At 47.0% G+C, this 8,878-nt stretch overlaps 1 long non-coding RNA gene across 38 annotated transcripts; it reads right to left on the bottom strand.

The window, feature by feature from the left end:
* Positions 1-147: 147 nt before the first annotated feature.
* On the bottom strand, positions 148-2,776 carry LOC127922920 (uncharacterized). 38 transcript variants are annotated; one of them, XR_008112787.1, is made up of 7 exons: positions 2,704-2,776; positions 2,376-2,414; positions 1,990-2,117; positions 1,316-1,443; positions 868-1,123; positions 323-835; positions 151-206 (listed from the first exon to the last, which is right to left on the bottom strand). It is a non-coding gene; the product is annotated as an uncharacterized LOC127922920 (long non-coding RNA). The 38 variants fall into 38 exon arrangements; XR_008112789.1 differs by having other exon boundaries at positions 1,990-2,085; XR_008112797.1 differs by having other exon boundaries at positions 1,990-2,053.
* Positions 2,777-8,878: the final 6,102 nt, after the last annotated feature.

Here is an 8,878-nt window from a genome sequence, read left to right as displayed (position 1 = left end):
CTCTACACTCTAACCACTAGGCTACCTGCCTCCTCTACACTCTAGTCTACCTGCCTCCTCTACACTCTAACCACTAGGCTACCTGCCTCCTCTACACTCTAACCACTAGTCTGCCTCCTCTACACTCTAACCACTAGCTACCTGCCTCCCTCTACACTCTAACCACTAGTCTACCTGCCTCCTCTACACTCTAACCACTAGGCTACCTGCCTCCTCTACACTCTAACCACTAGGCCACCCTGCCTCCTCTACACTCTAACCACTAGTCTACCTGCCTCCACTCTAACCACTCTACCTGCCTCCTCTACCACCACTAGGCTACCTGCCTCCTCTACACTCTAACCACTAGGCTACCTGCCTCCTCTACACTCTAACCACTAGTCTACCTGCCTCCTCTACACTCTAACCACTAGGCTACCTGCCTCCTCTACACTCTAACCACTAGGCTACCTGCCTCCTCTACACTCTAACCACTAGGCCACCCTGCCTCCTCTACACTCTAACCACTAGTCTACCTGCCTCCTCTACACTCTAACCACTAGGCTACCTGCCTCCTCTACACTCTAACCACTAGGCTACCTGCCTCCTCTACACTCTAACCACTAGTCTACCTGCCTCCTCTACACTCTAACCACTAGGCTACCTGCCTCCTCTACACTCTAACCACTAGGCTACCTGCCTCCTCTACACTCTAACCACTAGTCTACCTGCCTCCTCTACACTCTAACCACTAGGCTACCTGCCTCCTCTACACTCTAACCACTAGTCTACCTGCCTCCTCTACACTCTAACCACTAGTCTACCTGCCTCCTCTACACTCTAACCACTAGTCTACCTGCCACCTCTACACTCTAACCACTAGTCTACCTGCCTCCTCTACACTCTAACCACTAGTCTACCTGCCTCCTCTACACTCTAACCACTAGACTACCTGCCTCCTCTACACTCTAACCACTAGTCTACCTGCCTCCTCTACACTCTAACCACTAGTCTACCTGCCTCCTCTACACTCTAACCACTAGGCTACCTGCCTCCTCTACACTCTAACCACTAGGCTACCTGCCTCCTCTACACTCTAACCACTAGGCTACCTGCCTCCTCTACACTCTAACCACTAGTCTACCTGCCTCCTCTATACTCTAACCACTAGGCTACCTGCCTCCTCTACACTCTAACCACTAGTCTACCTGCCTCCTCTACACTCTAACCACTAGGCTACCTGCCTCCTCTATACTCTAACCACTAGTCTACCTGCCTCCTCTACACTCTAACCACTAGGCTACCTGCCTCCTCTACACTCTAACCACTAGGCTACCTGCCTCCTCTACACTCTAACCACTAGTCTACCTGCCTCCTCTACACTCTAACCACTAGGCTACCTGCCTCCTCTACACTCTAACCACTAGGCTACCTGCCTCCTCTACACTCTAACCACTAGGCTACCTGCCTCCTCTACACTCTAACCACTAGGCTACCTGCCTCCTCTACACTCTAACCACTAGGCTACCTGCCTCCTCTACACTCTAACCACTAGGCTACCTGCCTCCTCTACACTCTAACCACTAGGCTACCTGCCTCCTCTATACTCTAACCACTAGGCTACCTGCCTCCTCTACACTCTAACCACTAGGCTACCTGCCTCCTCTACACTCTAACCACTAGGCTACCTGCCTCCTCTACACTCTAACCACTAGGCTACCTGCCTCCTCTACACTCTAACCACTAGGCTACCTGCCTCCTCTACACTCTAACCACTAGGCTACCTGCCTCCTCCACACTCTAACCACTAGGCTACCTGCCTCCTCTACACTCTAACCACTAGGCTACCTGCCTCCTCTACACTCTAACCACTAGTCTACCTGCCTCCTCCACACTCTAACCACTAGGCTACCTGCCTCCTCTATACTCTAACCACTAGGCTACCTGCCTCCTCTACACTCTAACCACTAGGCTACCTGCCTCCTCTCTACACTCTAACCAATAGGCTACCTGCCTCCTCTACACTCTAACCACTAGTCTACCTGCCTCCTCTACACTCTAACCACTAGGCTACCTGCCTCCTCTACACTCTAACCACTAGGCTACCTGCCTCCTCTACACTCTAACCACTAGGCTACCTGCCTCCTCTACACTCTAACCACTAGTCTACCTGCCTCCTCTACCCTCTAACCACTAGGCTACCTGCCTCCTCTACACTCTAACCACTAGGCTACCTGCCACCTCTACACTCTAACCACTAGGCTACCCTGCCTCCTCTACACTCTAACCACTAGGCTACCTGCCTCCTCTACACTCTAACCACTAGTCTACCTGCCTCCTCTACACTCTAACCACTAGGCCACCCTGCCTCCTCTACACTCTAACCACTAGTCTACCTGCCGCCTCTACACTCTAACCACTAGTCTACCTACCTCCTCTACACTCTAACCACTAGTCTACCTACCTCCTCTACACTCTAACCACTAGACTACCTACCTCCTCTACACTCTAACCACTAGGCTACCTGCCTCCTCTACACTCTAACCACTAGGCTACCTGCCACCTCTACACTCTAACCACTAGGCTACCCTGCCTCCTCTACACTCTAACCACTAGGCTACCTGCCTCCTCTACACTCTAACCACTAGGCTACCTGCCTCCTCTACACTCTAACCACTAGGCTACCTGCCTCCTCTACACTCTAACCACTAGTCTACCTGCCACCTCTACACTCTAACCACTAGGCTACCTGCCACCTCTACACTCTAACCACTAGGCTACCTGCCTCCTCTACACTCTAACAATATGAATAAAGACTCCGTCCATAAGTGAAACCCGTGTTTGTGTAGAGCACAGGAGGCTGTTGAGAGGAAGACGGCTCGTAGTAATGTCTGAAATGGAGTGAACGGAACTTATCAACCACTTTGAAACCATGTGTCTGACGCGTGCGACACCATTACTCCATATAATTCCATTCCCCTCAATTAGTCAGCCACTGGCAGCCAGTGTTGTGTAGTAATCGTCTGGAAGTACGAGCGATACCGTCAGTACGAGCGATACCGTCAGTACGAGCGATACCGTCAGTACGAGCGATACCGTCAGTACGAGCGATACCGTCAGTACGAGCGATACCGTCAGCCTACAACCTGTCAGTGTTGTGTAGTGATCGTCTGGAAGTACCAGCGATACCGTCAGTACCAGCGATACCGTCAGTACGAGCGATACCGTTGTCAGTGTTGTGTAGTGATCGTCTGGAAGTACCAGCGATACCGTCTCTGTGTGATGTAAGACAACAGCGGTTAACGAACAGTGTTAATAAAGACTGTCCAGGGCTGATTATCTTTGAGTATTTCTTAGTGTTGTCGCGTTATTAAGAATCAGCAAGTAAGCGTTTGGTTGAACGACGTATAGCATGTGTCGTGTACCTACGACTAATACAACTTGAAACTTGTAAGAGAATATGCCAGAACTATGGCTATTCAGAGAGATGTAGTAAGGCTCGAGATTCAGAGAGAAGCCATTAGTACAATGGTCTTCTGTGCTGCGTTCTACTGGTCTCTCTCTCTCACACTGTAGAGTCCTCTCCTCACAGTTGGAGAGACAGGGGTCAGTGACTGGTCGATCCCAGATGGGCTCTTTACAGCAGCACTTCTTCTATACACACTAAACACACACACACACACACACACACACACACACACACACACACACACACACACACACACACACACACACACACACACACACACACACACACAGAGAGACACACACACACACTGGAGGCATTAATGTCTTTTTCCACTCTGGGTTAAGATGGTGTTGTAGCTGCTTTGTCCCTCAAACAGACTTCACAGAGCTGTCTTTGTCCCTCAGAGTGACTTCACAGAGCTGTCTTTGTCCCTCAGAGTGACTTCACAGAGCTGTCTTTGTCCCTCAAAGTGACTTCACAGAGCTGTCTTTGTCCCTCAGAGTGACTTCACAGAGCTGTCTTTGTCCCTCAGAGTGACTTCACAGAGCTGTCTTTGTCCCTCAGAGTGACTTCACAGAGCTGTCTTTGTCCCTCAGAGTGACTTCACAGAGCTGTCTTTGTCCCTCAGAGTGACTTCACAGAGCTGTCTTTGTCCCTTACTTTTTGGGGGGGTCGATTAATTCCGTCGATATACGTATCCAAAATGTCCATTTATTTGGCGCGTTTGATCCAGAAAAACACTGGTTCCAACTTGTGCAACGTGACTACAAAATATCTCATAAGTTACCTGTAAGCTTTGCCAAAGCATTTCAAACTACTTTTGTAACACAACTTGAGGTATTTTGTAAATGTATATAATCGATCACATTGTAGACGGGATGATCTGTGTTCAATACAGGAAGAAAACAAACTGACACTACTTTTCTGGTCACGTGCCTCTATCTAACAGTACACATCAAGTGACCCTCGTTCAAGATGGCCGTACTTCTTCATCACACAAAGGAATAACCTCAACCAATTTCTAAAGACTGTTGACATCCAGTGGAAGTGATAGGAACTGCAAGAAGGTCCCTTAGAAATCTGGATGAAAAACCATTGAAAAGAGAGTGACCCCCCCAAAAAAATCTGAATGGTTTTTCCTCTGGGTTTCGTCTGCTAAATAAGTTCTGTTATACTCACAGACATGATTCAAACGGCTTTAGAAACTTAAGAGTGTTTTCTATCCGAATCCACTAATACTATGCATATCTTATCTTCTGGTGATGAGTAGCAGGCAGTTGAATTTGGGCATGCATTTCAAATACTTCCCCGTCACACATAAGTTTTAATACTTTTAATTTAATACTTTAATACTTTTATACTTTTAATTAGTTTCCGTCAGACTGTAATGCTGTGATATTGATCTATAAACTGCTACCAATCAATCACTGTGACCTGGATCCCGACTAATCAGGGAGTAATTCATCATGAATGTCACTGAGGAAGCTGAACACTACAGAGAGGAAGTTGAACACTACAGAGAGGAAGCTGAACACTACAGAGAGGAAGCTGAACACTACAGAGAGGAAGCTGAACACTACAGAGAGGAAGCTGAACACTACAGAGAGGAAGCTGAACACAACAGAGAGGAAGCTGAACACTATAGAGAGGAAGCTGAACACTATGAAGAGGAAGCTGAACACAACAGAGAGGAAGCTGAACGCTACAGAGAGGAAGTTGAACACAACAGATAGGAAGCTGAACACAACAGAGAGGAAGCTGAACACTATGAAGAGGAAGCTGAACACAACAGAGAGGAAGCTGAACGCTACAGAGAGGAAGTTGAACACAACAGATAGGAAGCTGAACACAACAGAGAGGAAGCTGAACACTACAGAGAGGAAGTTGAACACTACAGAGAGGAAGCTGAACACTACAGAGAGGAAGCTGAACACTACAGAGAGGAAGCTGAACACTACAGAGAGGAAGATGAACACTACAGAGAGGAAGTTGAACACTACAGAGAGGAAGCTGAACACTACAGAGAGGAAGCTGAACACTACAGAGAGGAAGTTGAACACAACAGAGAGGAAGCTGAACACTACAGAGAGGAAGTTGAACACTACAGAGAGGAAGTTGAACACAACAGAGAGGAAGCTGAACACAACAGAGAGGAAGTTGAACACTACAGAGAGGAAGTTGAACACTACAGAGAGGAAGCTGAACACTACAGAGAGGAAGTTGAACACTACAGAGAGGAAGTTGAACACTACAGAGAGGAAGTTGAACACTACAGAGAGGAAGATGAACACAACAGAGAGGAAGTTGAACACTACAGAGAGGAAGTTGAACACTACAGAGAGGAAGTTGAACACTACAGAGAGGAAGTTGAACACTACAGAGAGGAAGTTGAACACTACAGAGAGGAAGTTGAACACTACAGAGAGGAAGCTGAACACTACAGAGAGGAAGTTGAACACTACAGAGAGGAAGTTGAACACTACAGAGAGGAAGCTGAACACTACAAATAGGAAGTTGAACACTACAGAGAGGAAGATGAACACAACAGAGAGGAAGTTGAACACTACAGAGAGGAAGTTGAACACTACAGAGAGGAAGTTGAACACAACAGAGAGGAAGCTGAACACTACAGAGAGGAAGTTGAACACAACAGAGAGGAAGCTGAACACTACAGAGAGGAAGATGAACACAACAGAGAGGAAGTTGAACACTACAGAGAGGAAGTTGAACACTATGAAGAGGAAGCTGAACACTACAGAGAGGAAGCTGAACACTACAGAGAGGATGGTGAACACAACAGAGAGGAAGTTGAACACTACAGAGAGGAAGCTGAACACTACAGAGAGGAAGTTGAACACAACAGAGAGGAAGCTGAACACTACAGAGAGGAAGCTGAACACTACAGAGAGGAAGTTGAACACAACAGAGAGGAAGCTGAACACTACAGAGAGGAAGCTGAACACAACAGAGAGGAAGTTGAACACTACAGAGAGGAAGCTGAACACAACAGAGAGGAAGCTGAACACTACAGAGAGGAAGTTGAACACTACAGAGAGGAAGCTGAACACAACAGAGAGGAAGCTGAACACAACAGAGAGGAAGTTGAACACAACAGAGAGGAAGCTGAACACTACAGAGAGGAAGTTGAACACTACAGAGAGGAAGTTGAACACTACAGAGAGGAAGTAGAACACTACAGAGAGGAAGGTGAACACAACAGAGAGGAAGCTGAACACAACAGAGAGGAAGGTGAACACTACAGAGAGGAAGCTGAACACTACAGAGAGGAAGCTGAACACTACAGAGAGGAAGGTGAACACAACAGAGAGGAAGCTGAACACTACAGAGAGGAAGCTGAACACTACAGAGAGGAAGCTGAACACAACAGAGAGGAAGCTGAACACAACAGAGAGGAAGCTGAACACTACAGAGAGGAAGCTGAACACTACAGAGAGGAAGCTGAACACTACAGAGAGGAAGTTGAACACAACAGAGAGGAAGTTGAACACTACAGAGAGGAAGTTGAACACTACAGAGAGGAAGCTGAACACTACAGAGAGGAAGTTGAACACTACAGAGAGGAAGTTGAACACTACAGAGAGGAAGTTGAACACTACAGAGAGGAAGCTGAACACTACAGAGAGGAAGTTGAACACTACAGAGAGGAAGTTGAACACTACAGAGAGGAAGTTGAACACTACAGAGAGGAAGCTGAACACTACAGAGAGGAAGTTGAACACTACAGAGAGGAAGTTGAACACTACAGAGAGGAAGCTGAACACGACAGAGAGGAAGTTGAACACTACAGAGAGGAAGTTGAACACTACAGAGAGGAAGCTGAACACTACAGAGAGGAAGTTGAACACTACAGAGAGGAAGTTGAACACTACAGAGAGGAAGCTGAACACTACAAATAGGAAGTTGAACACTACAGAGAGGAAGATGAACACAACAGAGAGGAAGTTGAACACTACAGAGAGGAAGTTGAACACTACAGAGAGGAAGTTGAACACAACAGAGAGGAAGCTGAACACTACAGAGAGGAAGCTGAACACAACAGAGAGGAAGCTGAACACTACAGAGAGGAAGATGAACACAACAGAGAGGAAGTTGAACACTACAGAGAGGAAGTTGAACACTATGAAGAGGAAGCTGAACACTACAGAGAGGAAGCTGAACACTACAGAGAGGATGGTGAACACAACAGAGAGGAAGCTGAACACTACAGAGGAAGCTGAACACTACAGAGAGGAAGTTGAACACAACAGAGAGGAAGCTGAACACTACAGAGAGGAAGTTGAACACTACAGAGAGGAAGTTGAACACAACAGAGAGGAAGCTGAACACAACAGAGAGGAAGCTGAACACAACAGAGAGGAAGTTGAACACTACAGAGAGGAAGCTGAACACAACAGAGAGGAAGCTGAACACTACAGAGAGGAAGTTGAACACTACAGAGAGGAAGCTGAACACAACAGAGAGGAAGCTGAACACAACAGAGAGGAAGTTGAACACAACAGAGAGGAAGCTGAACACTACAGAGAGGAAGTTGAACACTACAGAGAGGAAGTTGAACACTACAGAGAGGAAGTAGAACACTACAGAGAGGAAGGTGAACACAACAGAGAGGAAGCTGAACACAACAGAGAGGAAGGTGAACACTACAGAGAGGAAGCTGAACACTACAGAGAGGAAGCTGAACACTACAGAGAGGAAGTTGAACACAACAGAGAGGAAGCTGAACACTACAGAGAGGAAGCTGAACACTACAGAGAGGAAGATGAACACAACAGAGAGGAAGCTGAACACAACAGAGAGGAAGCTGAACACTACAGAGAGGAAGTTGAACACTACAGAGAGGAAGTTGAACACTACAGAGAGGAAGTTGAACACAACAGAGAGGAAGTTGAACACTACAGAGAGGAAGTTGAACACTACAGAGAGGAAGCTGAACACTACAGAGAGGAAGCTGAACACTACAGAGAGGAAGGTGAACACTACAGAGAGGAAGCTGAACACAACAGAGAGGAAGGTGAACACTACAGAGAGGAAGCTGAACACTACAGAGAGGAAGCTGAACACAACAGAGAGGAAGTTGAACACTACAGAGAGGAAGGTGAACACAACAGAGAGGAAGTTGAACACTACAGAGAGGAAGCTGAACACAACAGAGAGGAAGTTGAACACAACAGAGAGGAAGCTGAACACTACAGAGAGGAAGCTGAACACTACAGAGAGGAAGTTGAACACTACAGAGAGGAAGCTGAACACGACAGAGAGGAAGGTGAACACTACAGAGAGGAAGCTGAACACAACAGAGAGGAAGCTGAACACTACAGAGAGGAAGGTGAACACAACAGAGAGGAAGTTGAACACTACAGAGAGGAAGCTGAACACTACAGAGAGGAAGTTGAACACTACAGAGAGGAA

Source organism: Oncorhynchus keta, unplaced genomic scaffold (assembly GCF_023373465.1).
Source record: "Oncorhynchus keta strain PuntledgeMale-10-30-2019 unplaced genomic scaffold, Oket_V2 Un_contig_27685_pilon_pilon, whole genome shotgun sequence".
In the NCBI taxonomy this organism is placed as follows: Eukaryota; Metazoa; Chordata; class Actinopteri; order Salmoniformes; family Salmonidae; genus Oncorhynchus; species Oncorhynchus keta.
Note: the sequence above shows the minus strand (reverse complement) of the source record. Positions and strands in the feature narration are given on the sequence as shown.